This window comes from Papaver somniferum, chromosome 2, assembly GCF_003573695.1.
Source record: "Papaver somniferum cultivar HN1 chromosome 2, ASM357369v1, whole genome shotgun sequence".
In the NCBI taxonomy this organism is placed as follows: domain Eukaryota; kingdom Viridiplantae; phylum Streptophyta; class Magnoliopsida; order Ranunculales; family Papaveraceae; genus Papaver; species Papaver somniferum.
The window spans coordinates 157,137,811-157,142,719 of NC_039359.1; the positions used below are offsets into that span (position 1 = coordinate 157,137,811).

At 38.7% G+C, this 4,909-nt stretch overlaps 1 long non-coding RNA gene across 2 annotated transcripts; it reads right to left on the reverse strand.

Annotated features, from left to right (window-relative positions):
* Window positions 1-761: 761 nt before the first annotated feature.
* Window positions 762-3,183, reverse strand: LOC113354169. 2 transcript variants are annotated; one of them, XR_003361706.1, is made up of 3 exons: window positions 2,922-3,183; window positions 2,056-2,235; window positions 762-1,491 (listed from the first exon to the last, which is right to left on the reverse strand). It is a non-coding gene; the product is annotated as an uncharacterized LOC113354169 (long non-coding RNA). The 2 variants fall into 2 exon arrangements; XR_003361705.1 differs by having other exon boundaries at window positions 763-1,491; window positions 2,056-2,186.
* Window positions 3,184-4,909: the final 1,726 nt, after the last annotated feature.

Below are 4,909 nucleotides of genomic sequence, written 5' to 3' on the forward strand. Positions count from 1 at the left end.
GAGTGCTCACTTAGAACTATCTAGATAAATCTCCATACTTGGTTTATCTCTTGCTAAACTCACTACTCCTTCTAATTGTTGTTTCAACAAATGAAACTAGAAGCCTATTTATACTCAAACTCCAAGCATCCTCTCTTGGCAAGTGTCAAGGAAGAACCAAACACTTGGAACAAGTACTAACACTTGTTAGCATGGAGATAAACACATGGAGTAAGTGATTAAACACTTGTTATCATCATGCAAACACATGGTGGCAAGAAACAAGACACATGTTTCACCATGGCTTGGTTAGTTGGAGAAGGATTTTTTTTTTCTTTTGACAAAGTCAAGCACATGACTTTATATAACCACCCAAGGTGGACTTTGGGCATGCACACACACATGGGTGCCCATATTTCCAACACTATCAATTTAAAAAAGCTGTGATTTTTTTTTTTTGAGGTGGTACCCAATAAGAAGAACAAAGTAAAAAAGTTACCAATCGAAGTTTATAACATTACGGTTTTACTGCAGAGCCAAAGTTAGCTTCCGGATCCGTTAGTTTCAAGTTAGCTTCCGGACAGGTTAGTTTATAATTAGTTTTAATCGGGTCGAGGCCTAATCTAAGCCATCCAACCTAGAGATAATCCAAGCCATCTTTTATCCATCTTCATACACCACTTTTCCTTAGAACATTGATGATTGATGATAGGCAAACTATTTTTTTTGCTTTTTGATTCCAAGAAATCAAGAAGTATTAACTTTATTAATGTGCATCCATACACGCTATTAGCTGCCTGACGTTTGATAAGGATACGAAACATATAACAAATTCTTTTTCATCTTATGATATTGATAATTAAGCCGTCATTATATATCTTTTCAATCCTGTGATATTCTTAAATTCTTTGTGCCTTTTCATTTTTAAGTTTGTACATGGTTGACTTTTCACGTGTATTGCCAAATTGTCAATTATCCGATATGGATTCTGCAACCAAGTGGAAGTAGTGTAGGTGCTGCTTTTAACCAAACAATCCGACTCGTTACCCAAACGGCACAAAGCTAGGTTGGTGGTATGATAAATAACACTGTCGTTGCTGTTTTGATCCCCGAAATGTGAGCTCTTTCATTACAAATCTAGGTAAAATTGCTTTCTTTTTTTACCTTGGTATCTATTTGCTTCAATTTTCAGAAAATTGCGGGACTCTTGTTCATAGACTTGGGCCCATGTGGGTAGTTTCGATACAGGTTTGAACCATGAATTGCTGCCACCGAAATTTTAATAGTAAGCTTGTGCAACTGCAATTTGCACAAGTAGGAAATCATTTTCAAGTATCCGTCCGCCCGTCATAAGTTGTTTGGATTGGAGTGTGTCATCATGAGATTGAGTCCACCGCGTGCATCAACTAATCCTTGCATGTTGCCGAATCGATGAGCCAAGCGGGATCGGCCACTCGTCATATCTTCATCAAAACACGCATGTTGACTTTCATGTGTATCTGTTTCTCATTTCTGGATCACCATTAAAATTAAAATAATTATTATTGGTCTACCAAAGCAGAATCGAGACATGGGAAATCCGGCTAACACAAATCTGTTGAAAATTGTAGCTAACGAGTAACGACCGTACGATATGCCTGACAATAGTAAATCTAGTCTCCTACAACTATCATTGTTGTCGGATATCTCCCAAGGGACACTCCCTGAATAGCCGTAGGTTGGTCTTTAGGGAAGGGCGTGTTGGGGACGAATATGCTTGGGTTTCTCCGTCAATCACTTTGACTACTGTCGGGTTCATTAATTAAGTGGCACATATCATTCCAGTTACTAGTATAACACGCACGCGCGATGTGGTTGTCGTGGAAACCCGAACCTCAAGGTTTCTAAAACTGCCACATACCGCCATTGTACCCACTCATACCAATTATTCACAACTTTAACTATCAAGCACGATGTGCACTCAATCCAGACATACCCGCAAGGTAGACTAAAGCTAAGAAAATTTCCCATTTGGTGTCAGCCAAGGGTGCTAACTGAAAGAAAAATGCTACAAACAAAAGCAAGTTGAGCAGCTACCTTAATTTGTCGCTGATTCATTGCCTTCTTTGTAATCATGTCTATCTCATATTGTCCGCCTACAATCAGCCTTACACCGTTTTTCAGGAAGAACTTGCGTAAGAACGGAGAATTTATGGATACAACATGTACTGATACAACCCGTAAGCAAGCAAAGAAAGTGGCAGTTAGATGAAATATCTGGTTTAAACAAAATACGCAAAAAAGTGGTCAGAATTTGAGGGATTGTTAAAAATACATTTGTTGATTACATTCTCTCAACAAACTGTCCTCTGAGTTGAGAAAAATTCAGAGCATCGTCATGCAACGTTTTCAATTGAATCTTGTGGCTGGGCATCCCCATCAGGCTGGTTAAATATCGCTAAAAGACATGGAAGTTACACATTGGCCTTTTGGGTCTTTAATGCAAAACTGTTCTGGAAGCATTCCATTTATTCAATTGCGAGTATTGCCAACGTAATAAAAATGAGATCGCAATAGTTTACAAATCGTCCATAGCTATGTGATGCAAAATCTACTTGACTTAGGTATAGAATTACAGATAGACTGGCTAGCAAACTACAAACATTTTGACTTCCCCTCTGTATTTAACCATTTAGACCCAAATTTCTTGCTAGCCTAGAACCGATAATAGCTTTGAGATAAACATTTAGGCTAAACTTATTATATAGTTTACCTGATAATAATTTGAGAGAAGCTATAAAAAATCTCTATTCACGTTTGAAAAAAGTAAATTGGACGTAATACGGCTTATGTAGAATTTAGGTTAATAACATAGTAAAACACCGAATTATTGAATCTAGGTTTCCCAAAAATCAAATGTCACGGAAAGCTTACATTCGAGTGCTAGGGAAAACAAAACTAACCTGTAACATTTCGATTAAAGCGAATGAAGTCCTTGTTTAATCTCTTTCAACTGCAAATTCCAACCTAAAACCACTAAATTAGATCGATTTGAGTTCCGAATTAAAATCGAGAGATGGGCTGTGAATCTATGACTACATGGTTCAGGTAATTAAAGATAATTAAGGCACAAATTTGAAAAGAAAAATTCAAATTAGAGGGAAAAGGTGAGCAGAGGGGTGGTTGCGGTCGATATACCGGGTATACAAAAGGAAGAACTGAGAAAAGAATCGAGAGAAACAAAGAAACAAATCCCAGTTTACAGTTATAGCCTTTTGTTTTTATCGAATTTACCCGCTTAGTCAAAGCCATCCATATTTCCATCTAGTCTCCACTTATTAACTTTTTCTGTCGACCGGGTGACCCCCAAAAAGACACTCTTTTTTCAAACTCAAAACCTCATACTAAATCCAATAATTTGATGGCAACCACTTTTGATTATTATTTTTTTACATTTGGAAACAGAAAAATCAAAAATTAATTTTAGAGTATTCTGGAACATGCCATGGGCGAACTGGTAGATTGCTCGGAGTGCTCCCCCCATCCCAAATGCCAATACCTAGCGGATCAGCTAATGAGTACACGGTAAAGAGAAACGAGTTCACATCGTAGTTGGTGTAGTGGGGATCAATGAAATAAGTAGTGGGGCAAAGGCAATCAAGGCTGCTAATGGGGGAACCGGATTTGCCAGGGGGTGCCGTTTTATATGAGTAAAAGTGTTATATTTGATCCTGGCCGGTGGATCACTCAAACAGTATCCCGTTAATTCCGATCCACATTAGCAGCGATGAATGTAATGTGCATGATTTAATTTACACTGGTAGAACAACTTTGGAGTGGCGTAAAGGATAGGGATAAGAAGACGGAAAATCCAGCTCTCAGAGAAGGAGTGTTTGGACTTTTCCAGTAAGATATTATTATTAATCAGAAAGATCAAACAAGTTGACATATTAGGACCACTGTTCAAGGTGTCATTTTTATGATCTTAATTCTAGTACCTTTTGATGTTTCTCCATTCGGCAATCGGGGAGATCAATTAACGCAGTAGTACAAATATACTGAGTCTACATCGGAGCCGGTGTAGGAAGTAAGAGCAACCACAGCCACGACTAAATTTGGGGACTATACCCAAATTTAATCTGAAAACGTAGTGCAGTGGGACGGACCATAGGTATATTTAGTCTGGAAAACTAGGGTTTGAGACTAAATGTAGTCGTTAACCCAGACCAAATCAACATATAGTGGGGCGTAAGTATTGAGAGCGTGTGATGTTAGGCGTGAGTATAATGAGCGTCTGGGACTAGGCGTTACTATAGTGAGCGTTTGATTGTGGAGCGTTAATAGAATTTGCGTCTGAATGATGCGCGGTTATAAACACCGCCTGGAAAAACGGTTACTATATGTACGCCTCACACCAAGCGTTGTTATAATCTCCGCCCCAGTTATATGGTACTTTATGAAAAATAGAAAAACTCATATCAGGCGAGAGTAATATGTGCGCCCCACGCCAGGCGAGAGTAATATGTGCGCCCCACGCCAGAAGAGAGTAATATGTGTGCCCCACGAAAGGCGAGAGTAATACTTGCGCCCCACGCCAGACGAGAGTAATATGTGCGCTCCACGGCAGGCGTGGATAATACGTCCGCCCGATCAAATTTTAATCTTTCACCATTGTGCTTCACCTCCACTAAACTCATTTTTTTTTAGCTTTTAGTCTGGTTTATAGTATTTAGTCCCGTCCATGACTGTGGTTGCTCTAAGAAGTGGGAAAAAATAAATTTAAATACTGCAGTATTTTAATTATATATACTGGTACAAAAATTGGAGTCCGATTTTGTGCACCCGCACTAAACCGGGGTACACGTTACCGCTCATCCCATCGATCTAAATTTCCTCTAAGTGGGTTTTCAAAACCGCGTATATATTTTATTTTTTTATTATTATATTCTGA